Below are 15,963 nucleotides of genomic sequence, written 5' to 3'. Positions count from 1 at the left end.
CATCAAATGTAATTTGTCAACATTAATTGGACCTTAGCTGAAAAATTAATTTATGAAAGATATTTTGGGGTAATTTGATAATTTGAATATAGACTAGAAATTAAATATAGTACAATTTTTTATATGCTTAGATGTCATAAAAGCATTGTGGTTTTATAGGAGAATACCCTTATTTGTAGGAGATGTATATGAAATTATTCAGTAGTGAAGTGTTAGTCTCTTCTTTAAAATCTCTTGCTTTTAAATGATTCAGGAAAAAGCAAAAAAGTGAAATGTGACAAGAGGGCTGTGCTCCATCCTGGGCACTGTGCTCCATCCTGGGCAAGTAAGACCCTGCCTCAATCAATAAATCAATCAATCAAACAAAAACCACATATGCACACACACATACAAATAAATATTGAGAGAAAAAGTAAATTCTTTCAAACAGTGAGATGTTTTTAAACAGAGACTTGATCTAGAAGGTTAGAAGGGTTTGAGGAAACTGGAGTTTAGGTTGCATTGACAATTACATTAATCATACAACTAACAGGCTTCGAAAATGTTCAGGCACTAGTGAGCCTCGATAAATGTTAGCTTGCACTTCCATACCACACCTGTGTGTCATGTGCTTTGCCAGGCCACTGAGGGGTTCCTGAGACATTTGAGCAAAGAGCACCCAACTAATAGCAACCCAAAAGGTGAGGTAGAGCAAGTACAAAAGACCCTAACAACTAACAAAAGTAAAATGTTATTACAAACTTAGTAGCAATTGAAAATCAAGAACAACTCAATAAGGCACTAATGATGCTCTGATAACAAAGCTTTCTGGAAACTATGGGAATTCCAACAATCAGCTTGCCTCCCTAAATGGTAGGAGCTTCACAGCAATGCTAAGCTTTTTGTAGCAGCCAGACTTCCTGGCACCATACTAGATTAAGGTCTAGAGTAAACTCCCTCAGCATGCTAATTTTAGTTTATCAATATCACATGTTAGTGACTCTTCATAACTCTTTTAATAGCTACCAACTTCCAGTGGAATTTCATGTCATTTACAGAAGGAGATCAAACTTGGGGTAAGTTCTTGGCCCTTCTAGGAGACCTTTACAGCCCCACCAAAAGGCCAAAAACTTAACTGTGAGAAACACTTCTTTAGAGCCTAATCATTCCAACAAAATATGTGTTACTCTCTATTTCTATGTAACCCACATTTAAGATCAACACTGAAATATAGTTACAAGGATTCCAGTGATGCATCAATAATATTTAAGGGTTCTTCTTACTCCTTTTTTCTGAAAGGTTCTTTCAGTGGGCCATTCTTTCTCACATTTGTTAATTTTCCCTTTAACCTTCCCCATGAATCCTAACTCTAAAAAGGCTGAATACCAACACATCAGAGATACTATAGAAAGAATCAAAACAAGAGAATTCATTTGTTTAGAAACAGAAGCCCACTTATCCCAGACAGAAGACAACTGGACATAATTGGTATCAACTTCTTTGACCCATTTTAGCAAACACTTTTGGATTGTTTTAATGATCTTAGTGAACTCCCTAAAGACCCTGCCTCTATTGATACACAACCCTTCCAAGATTGGGAATTCTATTTTGAGGAAAACAACCTCCCCAAGCGACTATCATATCCTTTCCCTTTTAAACTACAACCCTGCAACACTTGAGTGATTCTAACAGACTCAAGTCCTCTGAAAGTAATGGGATTACTCTGCCATCACAGTTCACTGGCTAGTCTCATTTTTGAAAATTCATCTCTCTTAATGTTGTTAAAATAAGGTGAGGCAGCCCTAACCTATATCTGATACTTTGTAAAGGAGGAGCTTAGAGTAAACCAGGAAAAAATGCATGAGCAGACTTAGGGAAGTAACTGAGTCAAACAGTGTAAGATCTCCACTAGGCTCAGAGGAGTCAACTTTTTCAGTTACTTGTCATATTCACCAAAGACAAGAAAGAAGCTGTGATAGTGAGACAGAGACAGTTCACACTGTGCGCTGCCAGGGATGCAGACATTCACACCTGCCCACTTCTTGTATGGTCAACAGGGAGCAGAGGACATTCTTTTATTTGATTTAGCAGCCATTCATGTCACATCTACCTTGTAGCAATCACTGAATTAAGCCAAGAAATCCATTGTAAAATCTACTCTTGGGTTTACTGACCAGTAGGGAAGGGAATTGAAGTCAATGTCCAAATATTGTAATTGAGTATAGTGTTAGATTTTGTGCAGAGTAGGGTTTGGGAAGGAGAAAGTGGAAAGAGACATATAATGATGCTTAGGTATGGGTTGAAGACACAAGGCTCTAAGCACCGCTTGCTCAGGCAGAGGGAACAGCCTGAGTAAGTGCTGCTGTCAGGCAGTCACAAGGGAATAGGCATAGCATGGGGAAGGAGGCTGTGCCAGTTGATGCTGAAGCTCCTGAAACTTTGTGTGCCAGGCTGAAGGAGTGCGTCCATACTTACCTGGGCGGACTGGTATTTTAGGTACTCCCTTGGGACATCGGTGTGCTAGCAACTTGCAAGAGGGAAGGTGTTGGAGTGAAGAATAAGAATCTGTTGAATCTAAAGGTCATTCGAAAAGCGGCTAGTAAGACTGAGGAACTGAGTCTCCAACTTTATTTAATTTTAATTTCTTTAAAAACTAACATATATTTATTTTGTACTTTATAAACAAATAAACAATACTTTATTTACAATTTATAAAAATAAAAAGTAGCCTGTAATCCCAGCACTTGGGGAGGGCGAGGCAGGCAGATCACAAGGTCAGGAGATCCAGACCATCCTGGCTAACACGGTGAAACCCCATCTCTACTAAAACTACAAAAAATTAGCCAGGTGTGGTGGCGGGCACCTGTGGTCCCAGCTCCTCGGGAGGCTGAGGCAGGAGAATCACTTGAACCCGGGAGGCAGAGCTTGCAGTGAGCTGAGATCACGCCACTGCACTCCAGCCTGGGCGACAGAGCAAGACTCAAAAAATAATAATAATAATAATAATAATAAATGAAATAAAATTGAAAAGTAAAGGAGTGGGCAGAAAGGCCCAGTGTGATTTTTAAATCTCTGAGTTTAAGTTTCTTTCTATCTCTCTCTCTCTCTTTCGACAATGTCTTGCTCTGTCGCCCAGGCTGGAGTGCAGTGGCCTATGTCAGCTCACTGCAAGCTCCGCATCCCGAGTTCAAGTGATTCTCCTGCCTCAGCCTCTGGAGTAGCTGAGATTACAGGTATGCGTCACCACACCCAGCAATTTTTTTTTTTTTTTTTTTTTTTTGTATTTTTAGTAGAGAAGAGGTTTCACCATGTTGGCCAGGCTGCTCTCAAAACTCCTGACCTCAGGTGATCCACCTGCCTCGGCCTCCCGAAATGCTGAGATTACAGGCATGAACCACTGTGCCAGGCCTGAGTTTTAATTTCTACATTTTAATCATACAACACATAAGTCACATTGCTTGAAAAGTGCATGAATAGATAAAGATGCTTAGAATATACATAAATGAGTTAAAGGGACTCATATAAATTCTCAGATGGAGAAAAAAATGACTGAAGTCCTTGAGTATGATATTTTTCTAACCACTATTACTAAAATACATTATTTCTTTATGTCACCACATAAATATGCCTTAGAATTTTGCCTAATTTTCTAACTAAGGCAACCAATGAATAGAACATGTATTGGAATAATCTGATGTTAGAATATGAGGATGGAATTCCTCTGATGACAGATACGTGCACCTTGACACATAGATTCTAGAAAAGCTGAATCCCTGTTTTGAATCTGAGAAAAGTTGAATTTCAGAGAGTAGAGATATGGGGTCCTGAAGCTCCCTAATTTTTAGGAACATTACATTTGGCTCAGTAGCATAAACATCCATCTGAAGTTGGATGTTTATCTTTGATCGTGGCAAGCTCCTTTATTTATTCATGTTCTAAAAAGTAGTAGCGGGGCGGAGCAAGATGGCCGAATAGGAACAGCTCCAGTCTCCAACTCCCAGCCAGCACACAGAAGACCGTGATTTCTGCATTTTCAACTGAGGTGCTGGGTTCATCTCTCACTGGGGAGTGCCGACAATCGGTGCTGGTCATCGCTGCTGCAGCCCCACCAGCCAGAGTTGAAGCAGGGCAGGGCATCAGCCTCACCTGGGAAGCAAGGGAAGGGAATCCCTTTCTCCTAGCCAGGGGAACTGGAGACACACACAACACCTGGAAAACCGGTAACTCCCACCCCAATATTGTGCTTTTAAGCAAACAGGCACACCAGGAGATCATATCCCACACCTGGCCGGGAGGGTCCTGACGCCTCAATGAGCCTCCCCTCATTAAGCAGGCACACAGTCTCAGATCTACCGGGCAAGGCAAGCAGCGAGGTTGGGGAGGGGCTCGCCATTGCTGAGGCTTGGTGAACAAGCTGCTGGGAAGCTCCAACTGGGTGGAGCCTACAGCAGCTCAAGGAAACCCGCCTGCTCCCCAGACTCCACCTCTGGGGACAGGGCACAGCTACACAACAACAACAACAACAACAAAGCAGCAGAAAACTTGCAGACGCAAACTACTCTGTCTGACAGCTTTGAAGAGAGCAGTGGATTCTAACACGAGGGGCTGAGATCTGAGAACGGGCGACTGCTCTGCTCAAGTGGGTCCCTGATCCCCTGAAACATGCCTGCACCGGCATCCCACGAAACAGCCCTGACACCCCACACCTCACAGGGTGGAGTATACCCCTGAGAGGAAGCTTCCAAAGCAAGAATCAGACAGGTACACCTCGCTGTTCAGAAATATTCTATCTTCTGCAGCCTCTGCTGCTGATACCCAGGCAAACAGGGTCTGGAGTGGACCTCAAGCAATCTCCAACAGACTCACAGCTGAGGGTCCCACTCCTGGGGAAGGAAAACTATCAAACAGGAAGGACACCTCCACACCAAAACCCCATCAGTACATCACCATCATCAAAGACCAGAGGCAGATAAACCACAAAGATGGGGAAAAAGCAGGGCAGAAAAAGCTGGAAATTCAAAATAAGAGCACATCTCCCCCGCAAAGGAGCGAGCTCATCGCCAGCAACGGATCAAAGCTGGGACGGAAAATGACTTCGACGAGATGAGAGAAGAAGGTTTCAGTCCATCAAATTTTAGAGCTAAAGGAGGAATTACGTATCTAAAGAAAAGAAATCCAAAAATCTTGAAAAAAAAAGTGAAGAATCTGACGGCTAGACTAATTAATGCAGAGAAGGTCATAAACGAAATGAAAGATGAAAACCATGACACGAGAAATACGCGGACAAATGCACAAGCTTCAGTAACCTAATTCGACCAACTGGAAGAAAGAGTATCAGCGATTGAGGATCAAATGAATGAAATGAAGCGAGAAGAGACACCAAAGAAAAAGAAGAAAAAAGAAATGAACAAAGCCTGCAAGAAGTATGGGATTATGTAAAAGACCAAATTGCCTGATTGGGGTGCCTGAAAGTGAGGGGGGAAATGGAACCAAGCTGGAAAACACCTTCAGGATATCATCCAGGAGAACTTCCCAACCTAGTAGGGCAGCCAACATTCAAATCCAGGAAATACAGAGAACGCCACAAAGATACTCCTCGAGAAGAGCAACTCCAAGACACATAATTGCCAGATTCACCAAAGTTGAAAATGAAGGAAAAATCTTATGGGCAGCCAGAGAGAAAGGTCGGGTTACCCACAAAGGGAAGCCCATCAGACCTCACAGCAGATCTCTACAGAAACCTAAGTCAGAAGATATAGCCACAACATTCTTAAAGAAAAGAATTTTAAACCCAGAATTTCATATCCAGCCAAACTAAGTTTCATAAGTGAAGGAGAAATAAAATCCTTACAGATAAGCAAATGCTTAGGAGATTTTGTCACCACTCAGGCCTGCCTCAAGAGACCCCTGAAGGAAGCACTCAACATGGAAAGGAAAACAACCGGTACCAGCCATTGCAAAACATGCCAAAATGTAAAGACCATCGAGGCTAGGGGAAGGAAACCTGCATCAACTAACCAGCAAAAATAACCACAGTTAATATCATAATGGCAGGACTGGTTCACACATAACAATCTTAACCTTAAATGTAAAATGGACTAAATGCTCCAATGAAAGACACAGACTGGCAACTGATAAAGAGTCAAGACCCATCAGTCTGCTGTATTCAGGAGAACGACCCCACGCCAGCAGAGACATACATAGGCTCAAAATAAAGGGATGGAGGAAGATTTACCAAGCAAATGGAGAACAAAAGCAGGGGTTGCAATCCTAGTTCTGATAAAACAGACTTTAAACCATCAAAGATCAAAAGAGACAAAGAAGGCCATTAAGCATAATGGTCAAGGGATCAATTCAACAGGAAGAGCTAATCCATCCTAAATATGCACCCAATACAGGAGCACCTAGATTCATAAAGCAAGTCCTTAGAGACTTCACAAAGAGACTTAGACTCCCATACAATAATAATGGGAGACTTCAACACCCACTGTCAACATTAGACAGATCAACGAGACAGAAAGTTAACAAGGATGTCCAGGAATTGAACTCATCTCTGCAGCAAAGCAGACCAATAGACATCTATAGAACTCTCCACCCAAATCAACAGAATATACATTCTTCAGCACCACATCGTACTTACTCCAAAATTGACCACATAATTGAAGTAAAGCACTCCTCAGCAAATGTACAAGAACAGAAATTATAACAACCGTCTCAGACCACAGTGCAATCAAATCCAGAACTCAGACTAAGCAACTCAATCAAACCGGCCAACTACATGGAAACTGAACAACCTGCCCTGAATGACTACTGGGTACATAACTAAAATGAAGGCAGAAATAAAGATGTTCTTGAAACCAATGAGAACAAAGATACAACATTGTGAATCTCTGGGACATTTAAAGCAGTGTGCAGAGGGAAATTTATAGCACTAAATGCCCACAAGAGAAAGCAGGAAAGACTGCAATTGACACTCTAACATCGCAATTAAAAAGAACTAGAGAAGCAAGAGCAAAACACATTCCAAAGCTAGCAGAAGGCAAGAAATAACTAAGATCAGAGCAGAACTGAAGGAGATAGAGACACAAAACCCTCCAAAAAAATCAATGAATCCAGGAGTTGGTTTTTGAAAAGATCAACAAAATTGACAGACCACTAGCAAGACCAATAAAGAAGAAAGTAGGAGAAGAATCAACGACGCACTAAAAATGATAAAGGGATATCACCACCCAATCTCCACAGAAATACAAAACTACCATCAGAGAATACTATAAACACCTCTAATGCAAATAAACTGAAACCTAGAAGAAATGGATAATTTCCTGACACTTACACTCTTCCAAGACTAAACCAGGAAGAAGTTGAATCCTCAATAGACCAATAGTAGGTCTTTCCTGGAAATTGAGGCAATAATTAATAGCCTAACAACCAAAAAGTCCACAGGACCAGATGGATTCACAGCTGAATTCTACCAGAGGTATATGAGGAGTTGGTACCATTCCTTCTGAAACTATTCCAATCAATAGAAAAAAGAGGGAATCCTCCTAACTCATTTTATGAGGCCAACATCCTGATACCAAAGCCTGGGCAGAGACACAACAAAAAGAGAATTTTAGACCAATATCCCTGATGAACATCTATGCAAAATCCTCAATAAAATACTGGCAAACCGGATCTCAACAACACATCAAAAGCTTATCCACCATGATCAAGTGGGCTTCATCCCTGGGATGCAAGGCTGGTTCAACATTCGCAAATCAATAAACATAATCCAGTGCTATAAACAGAACCAAAGACAAACCACATGATTATCTCAATAGATGCAGAAAAGGCTTTTGACAAAATTCAACAGCCCTTCATGCTAAAAACGCCAATAAATTCGGTATTGATGGAACGCATCAAAATCATAAGAGCTATTTATGACAAACCCACAGCCAATATCATACTGAATGGGCAAAAACTGGAAAAATTCCCTTGAAAAACTGGCATTAAGACAGGATGCCCTCACCAATTCTATTCAACATAGTGTTGGAAGTTTGGCTATACTAGGGCAAGGCAGAAAGAAATCAGGGGTATCTAGTTAGGAAAAGAAAGTCAGCCCAAGTTCCTGTTTGCAGATGACATGATTTCGTATATTTAGAAAACCCCATTGTCTCAGCCCAAAATCTCCTTAAGCTGATAAGCAATCTCAGCAAAGTCTCAGGATACAAAATTAATGTGCAAAAATCACAAGCATTCTTATACACCAATAACACAAACACAGAGCCAAATCATGAATGAACTTCCATTCACACAATTGCTTCAAAGAGAATCAAATACCTAGGGAATCCAACTTCAAGTGATGTAAAGGACCCTTCAAGGAGAACTACAAACCACTGCTCAGTGAAATCAAAGAGGACACAAACAAATGGAAGAACATTCCATGCTCATGGATAGAAGAATCAATATCGCGAAAATGGCCATACCGCCTGCTGTAATTTTATAGATCCAATGCCATCCCATCAAGCTACCAATGAGTTTCTTCACAGAATTGAAAAACTGCTTTAAAGTTCATGCTATGGAACCAAAAAGGAGCCCGCATCTCCACAATCCTAAGTCAAAGAACAAAGCTGGAGGCATCACGCCAAATTCGACTTCAAACTATACTACAAGGCTACAGTAACAAAACAGCATGGTACTGGTACCAAAACAGAGATATAGACCAATGGAACAGAACAGTCCTCAGAAATAATACCACACATCTACAGCCATCTGATCTTTGACAAACCTGAGAACAAGAAATGGGAAAGGATTCCTATTTAATAAATGGTGCTGCTGGAAAATTGGCTAGCCATAAGTAGAAAGCTGAAACTGGATCCTTTCCCTACTCCTTATACTTGTTGTCAATTCAAGATGGATTAGAGACTTAAACAAAGACCTAATACCATAAAAATCCTAGAGGAAAACCTAGGTAGTACCATTCAGGACATAGGCATGGGCAAAGACTTCATGTCTAAAACACCAAAAGCAACGCAGCAAAAGCTGCAAATTGACAAATGGGATCTAATTAAACTAAAGCAGCTTCTGCACAGCAAAAAGAAACCACCATCAGAGTGAACAGGCAACCTACAGAATGGGAGAAAATTTTTGCAATCTACTCATCTGACAAAGGGCTAATATCCAGAACCTACAAAGAACTCCAACAAATTCTAGTATAAGAAAAAACAAACAACCCCATCAAAAGTGGGCAAAGGATATGAACAGACATTTCTCAAAAAGAGGACATTCATACAGCCAACAGACATATGAAAAATGCTCATCATCACTGGCCACATCAGGAGAAATGCAAATCAAAACCACAATGAGATACCATCTCACACCAGTTAGAATGGCCATCATTAAAAGTCAGGAAACAACAGGTGCTGGAGAGGATGTGGAGAAATAGGAACACTTCTTTACACTGTTGGTGGGATTGTAAACCAGTTCAACCATTATGGAAAACAGTATGCATGCATTCCTCGGGCGATCTAGAACCAGATGTACCATATGACCCAGCCATCCCATTACCGGGGATATACCAAAGCGATTATAAATTATGCTGCTATAAAGACACATGCACACGCATGTTTACACGATATTTTAATTAGATTGACAGACCAACGACCATCATTCTTAAAGCAAACTATCACAAGAACAACAGAAAAACCAAACACCACACAAGTTCTCACCTCATAGGTGGGAACTGAACAACGATCACTTGGACCTGTGGAAGGGGAACATCACACCGGGCCTATCATGGGAGGGGGGAGGGGGGAGGATTGCATTGGGAGTTTCACAGCCCTGATGTAAATGACTCCAGTTGATGGGTGCAGACTAACATGGCAACAAGTAAGCATACATATGTAATAAACCTGCATGTTATGCACATGTACCCTACAACTTAAAGTATAATAATAATAAATAAATTAAAAAAAAAAAAAAAAAAAAGAAAAAATAACAAACAGATAAATTTGAAAGTGCTAATTTTAAAAATGTGAAAATAAACAAAATTTCCTAAGCCAAAATAAATAAATAAATAAATAAATTTACATCTTAACACTGCAAAAAAAAAAAAAAGTAGTAGCTCACCACTGGTTTCTTAGTGATCAGTGGCCTGATCAGAAAGAAGAGGAGGGGTGGTCAGGATCCCTTTGGCAGGCAATTACTCTAGCCCTGGCACAACCCAGTCTGTGCTAAGTGGGTGTCTATGAAGCTCTGATTCAGACGAGTGGAACTTTCAAAGTTCACAGATGCTTCATAAAAGCTATCTGTTATTTTACTTCTTGCTAGAAATTGCAAACATGAATATACATTGCAGGTTATTACAGGAAGGAACCCCTGCATATTAAAGTATGACATCATTTTAAAATTTCATAACCTAAATCACGAAAGTAAGTTGCATTTTCATCTGGAAAACACAGGGCATGTTAAGCTGGGTTCAGTGTTTATAGTAGCAGGCTGTGTCCATGTTACTTATAAACATAAAAGAGACACAATCCTGACTTTAGAGCATAACTGCTGCATCCAAAAGCTTTATTTCTAAGTAAAATTATGCAACAGAAGACAAGAAGCCTTTTAAAGAACTAGTTATACATTTTAAGAAACAAATAATCTCACTTAAATAAGTTTACTTGTGATAATGAACTTTAGATTCAACATATTTTCCTGTAACATTTGAAATTGCTAATAAGTCCCTAAAGCTGCTTTATATGTGAAAACAAATTAAATCTAACTATTGTAAATAAATTGCACCAATATATGAGATGTTCCAAGATACAATGTTTTTAAGTACTTTTTTCAAGGGAGTCCTTTAGGAATGCATGATAAAGGATGTAAAGTTTGTTGCTTTTTTTAGCCTTAGCAAAGCCATTTATATTTGGAAATGCCATTCTGAGTAGGCTCTGGAGTAGATGTGGCATCTTCATAGTTTTTTTTTGTTGGTTTTTTTTTTTTTTTTTCTTCAATAGCCTGCATCCATGGATAGGAAAGGGGCACAATGCTGACAGCTTTTTGTCTAACATAGTAGTTACTGGGGATAATAAACCTTTTTACATATTAGGCCTTGGAGAACATGAACATGAAAAATTATATTCAAGGGAATTTATCATTTGTATAATTGATCAATTTAGCATATTTGAAATGTTTGTCATATTAAAAAAGGAGAATCCTTATAAACCTGGAATTGTAAATGTTTTTCAGAAAATCCCATGTTTAATCAGTCATCGAAATGATGCATTAAATTTGAATCTCCTTTAACTTGCATGACATCATGGCCCATGCAAGAGAGCTGACATTAATCAAGATAATTCTGTTGTATGACCTACTTTGGCATTTTCATCTGATGGAGCCAGGAAATGGGCTGGCTAATAGTCCATTTTGGAGTATTCTAAGATCTTAGCAATTCCATATTTAAGGAGGTTAATAGGATACTAATTGGGGCCTAGGTGAAAAGTTCACAAGAAAAATGAACTCACCTGGATATGAGGAGTATGCATAGCCCAAAGCCCTCCCCTTTACAATGGCTCTTCCAAATGGTTTCACCTCCTAACTCAGACAGAAAGAAAGCTCGCACCTTGGGAGACTTGCACAGCCAGCATTCTGTCTCCTGGTCCCTGGATAACAATGGCTGGCCAAATGCCAAGGTTGCAGGCCAGTAGCAAGATCAGCATTCTGCTTCTGATGAAACGAAAGTAAAGGGAAAAATTCCACAGGGGGAAAATAAATGTCAAAAATCAAACCTTTCTAAGAGTTGTTATGAACTTTTAAGAAAAGCTCATGTTATTAAGACTTAAGAAGTTCCAATTTTTAAAAATCAACTTTTATTCATCACTTTTGCAGAAGTAAAGGTAAACCATGTTTTATTGTTTATTTTTTCAACAAACGTATGACAATCTTGGGCTTGGGTCATTATTATTGACTAGCTAGTGGCTCTATTCATCAAGACCAATAGGGAAGATAATATTCTTTCTCAATTTTCTCTCCTGTAAATATTTGCAATAACTCCTGGGTGACTTGGAAAATTTATCAACATAAAATGCAGTGCTCTGAAATATTGCAGACTCTCTCTGTTGCATTATGGCCCCCGTGGCAATGTTAGACTGTCCTAACGGTGTCTCAGTACTGTCATTCCTCACCTTGTTCTCATTACAGTGTACCCAGAGATAGCACATTGTGCTTTTCTTAATATTTTCTTAGCCTTTTATGTACAGAAAGAGTTAAGGATTTTTCTACCGTTACGGCTTATGGCATGTCTTTCCATCTCTCTCTCAGTGTGCGATCCATCTTCCAAGTTTCCAGAAGCGGCTGAGATTTTTAAAAACAGCTGTAATCTGTGGTCATTGATGGTGGAGTAGATTGTTTGCCAAACTATTACCATAACTGTCAACCGAAATCAGAAAAATAATCTCATTGTGCTGGACAGATGCGTTTCCTGCATTATTGATATAGTCACTCTAGAGTAATAGAGAAATATAAAGCATTGTTCTATTTACAAAAGGAGATTGGCCAAGTCCTTGAAAGTGAGTATGAGGGACAGGCACTTACAGGAAGTGAGATATAGTCAACTCAGTAAAAGTTATGTGTCAGGGTCAGGTGACCTCTAGAGTCAGCAGAAGAATCTCAGGGCTCTCCCTCCAGTCTCCCTCCTCACTTCTAGGCCAGTTCTGTGGTTTGCTCTCAGTCTGAAGGTGTTCTCAGAATTTCTAGATAGAGCCCTATGGAATTAGTTATGCATGCTTTATCCCACACCCCAACAGTTGCCCCGAATATGCAAAATGTTCTAATGGGTTCATTACACACCTCTGGGTAGCAAGTGAATTGCTCTAGACCACTACATTGCAGAATAATTGAATTTGTTTATTTCAAGCAGATGATCCTCAACATCCCTCTGGAGCAATAAGTTAAATATACCTTATGCCAAGTAGCTTTGCAAGAACGGTCAGTAGTCTTGCACGCTCAGCAATTGCTCCACCACAATTTGACCTGTGAGTAATGCTGTGTGATTCTATTTGTTGAGCACACATACCGTGAAACACTTAGCACTCCACATTTATTATCTCTAATCCACAGAAAACAAACTTCAAGGTAGGGACACCTTTTTAAATTTCCACTTTACTGCTGAAGAAATAGATGAAAGAGGCTGTATAGATTTCCCAAAGTAACAGAGCTCTCAAGTGGTTGATCCAGGATTTGAACCTAGGCCTGACTCTGGAGTCCATTCCTGCTAGATCATGCTCCCATCCATTTTATTGAGACATAGGCAAAAACATATTATGCATTGGAATATTTGTATCTATTTAATGCAGCTCCCCCAAATATTTGTAATAGCCCCCCACATACACACACACATGCACACACACAGAGAGCCATTTTTCTTATGAACAGAAAGCCATCTTTCTTATGGAAACAAAGGGCAACATCATCTCTGTCCTGTGCCTGCACTAAAGGTCATTTAATGAGACTGGGGTGGGGGTGGGTGGGCAAGTGACCTTATTAGCTCCTAAATACGTGCATCACAAGCACCTAGACTTTAGCAAGATAGTGCCAGGTGTCTCTGAACAGTAGTTCATGAATTCTGACAACTCCATTCTGAGTACAAGGCAGAGAGCCAGGAAATCTAAATTCTAACCTGGGCAAGTCAAAGCCTCTGTGGCTTGGTTTTCTCTCTGGTTATGAAAATGCATAATCCTGGCATACTGCTTAGAAGTAGCATGCCAGTTCATATATAAACATCCCATCAATCTATTGTAAGCAAAAATTCCTGTGAAATATTGTGTAGTGTCCATAGTGGAAACTTAAATTCATATTAAAATTAATGATCATATAATAATTAATTCATGTCCCAAAGATCTGCTATTGTTGCTGTTTTATTCTTTTGTTAATTACGATTTCCAGAGAAATGGGTCAGCATTTTGAGATTCTGAGAGAAAAGTGACAGGGAGTATTGAAGCAGTTGGTAGGACCATGTAGCACTCTTGTTGGGAGGGTTATTGTATTTATGCTGGCTTTCTGGTCTGGGGAATAGGAAACAGGAGCAAGATGTGTGCTGGCACTGTTTCTGGGAAGGGTGGGCTGTGGTATGTGATGAAAACCTTGGGCAAGGAAAATCCAGTCCTTCAGGACCTAGACTATCACCTACACTTCTAGTTCAGATGTTCTGCACCCCGCCAACCTACCACCCCCATTCTCGTAGAGGAAGCACAGTTCACTGTTCCACCTATGGAGGCCCAACTGCAAGAACCCTGCCTTGGCATCACCCTACCTGGGTTCTACACTGGGATCGTGTTTAAACCCACAGCAAGAATTGTAACACATCACTCCCCATCTTGAATTGTATTTCCTCAGCTGTAAACTGAAGGAGCTGATTTAACTGAGCTTCAAGACCACCGGCAGATCTGAGATTCAATGATTCCCCAAAACAACATTATATGACTCTTCTCAAATTATTTATTTTAATTCCTCCCTGGGTGGTGATGGTTTTCATCCAGCCGACAGTTTTATTTGTCTTGTACTTTTGTTTTGCCATCAGGATCCCCCGAAACGCTGACCAGCCTCTTGTATAGAGTCTCAAGCCTGTGGCCAGAAGCAGCTGTGTGAAGTAGCCGCTGTGATGGATTGGGACCCCAGACACCACTTTGGAAGGAAAGGTTCCAGAAAGCAAAGCATGGGCCATGGGTCTCTGGGAAACCGCAGCAGGTAAGTTCTACCTGATCTGGCTGCTTTCTTCTTGCTGATCTATTGTTTTTCAGACTGATAATTGTTTTTCCTGAGGCAAGAAAATAAAATAAACCCCACAAATCTGAAGAACATAGAGTAGGGACAGAGGAGTCATAAGCAGGGAAGAGAAAAAGGCACAAACTGATGTTGTATAAAAATAAATGAATAAATAAATAAATAAATTACTCTTCAAATAAGAACCTTCCCCCTCCCTCCTACACACATCCTTTTCTCAGTTTCACACGGAGGTATCTTTCCTCTCTTCTAAAAATATCTTCTTAAAGCAACATATAAAGAAGGAGCAATTATTTAATATAACTCATTTATAAAAGTGAACTTTCTCCCATAGGCACAAAAATGATGGAAAATTATACAACCAGGAAAAGAGACGATAGCATGTCTTTTTAAAAATTTGTTCTGTCAATTATGTAGCAAGGATTTAATTTAATAATTATGTTAAAATCTCCAGGTGTGTATCTATTTTTTTTCTTTAGGATGTATTCATTTTTGTTTCACATATTTTGAAGCTGTTATTAGTCAGATATGCATTTAGGATTATTAAGTTTTCTTGATGAATTGATTCATTTACCACTATGAAATTTCTCTGTCTCCAGTTTTACTCTTTGTCTTGAAGCTTTTCTTTTTCTGATATTGGTATATTAATAGCTGCATTATGTTTCTTGAAACTACTGATGGAATAGAATATCTTTTATTTGCACTTTTAGTTTCCACCAGCGTGTATTGATATATTTCAAGTATGTTTCTTGTAAGGAGAACATAGGTGATCTTGCTAAAAAAAAATTCAGTCTGACAATCTTTGCCCTTTAAGTGGAATAATTTATCCATTTGCATTCATTATAGTAACTAATATAGTTTTTTTAATCTCACCCTTCTTTGTTTTCTTTTATTCCATTTGGTATTTGTTCTTTGGTTTGCCCCTTCCTACCTTCTTTGTGTAGGTCCTATAATTTTTAATACTCTATTTTAGCGTCTATGTTTACTTTTTAGCTATTTTTCTCTTTTTAGTATTTGTTCTAGCAATCATAATAATTAGCTATAAATTATGGACTACATTTGAAGCACATTATGCTACTTCATATACAGTGTCAGTATCTTACCATAGTACCATTTGGCCTGGCTTTATTTTTAAACATATTTTTCTAGAATGTTATATACAAATTCCATAGTGCAACAGAACATAACTGGGTCATGGAACCATTGAGAAGCAGAATAAGGCTCTGGGTCTCCAGT

General features: G+C 39.5%; 1 long non-coding RNA gene across 1 annotated transcript in view; it reads right to left on the bottom strand.

Moving 5' to 3' along the window:
* LOC116275760 overlaps positions 1–12,965 on the bottom strand; it is a 56,739-nt gene extending 43,774 nt beyond the window's left edge. Inside the window, exons 1-2 of the long non-coding RNA XR_004184994.1 lie at positions 11,472–12,965; positions 2,455–2,553 (exon numbers count right to left, since the gene is read on the bottom strand). This is a non-coding gene — a long non-coding RNA (uncharacterized LOC116275760). The remainder of the gene's footprint in view (positions 1–2,454; positions 2,554–11,471) is intronic.
* Positions 12,966–15,963: the final 2,998 nt, after the last annotated feature.

The sequence above is a fragment of the Papio anubis genome, chromosome 7, assembly GCF_008728515.1.
Source record: "Papio anubis isolate 15944 chromosome 7, Panubis1.0, whole genome shotgun sequence".
NCBI classification, from domain to species: domain Eukaryota; kingdom Metazoa; phylum Chordata; class Mammalia; order Primates; family Cercopithecidae; genus Papio; species Papio anubis.
This window is presented reverse-complemented; position numbering and strand designations above follow the sequence as displayed.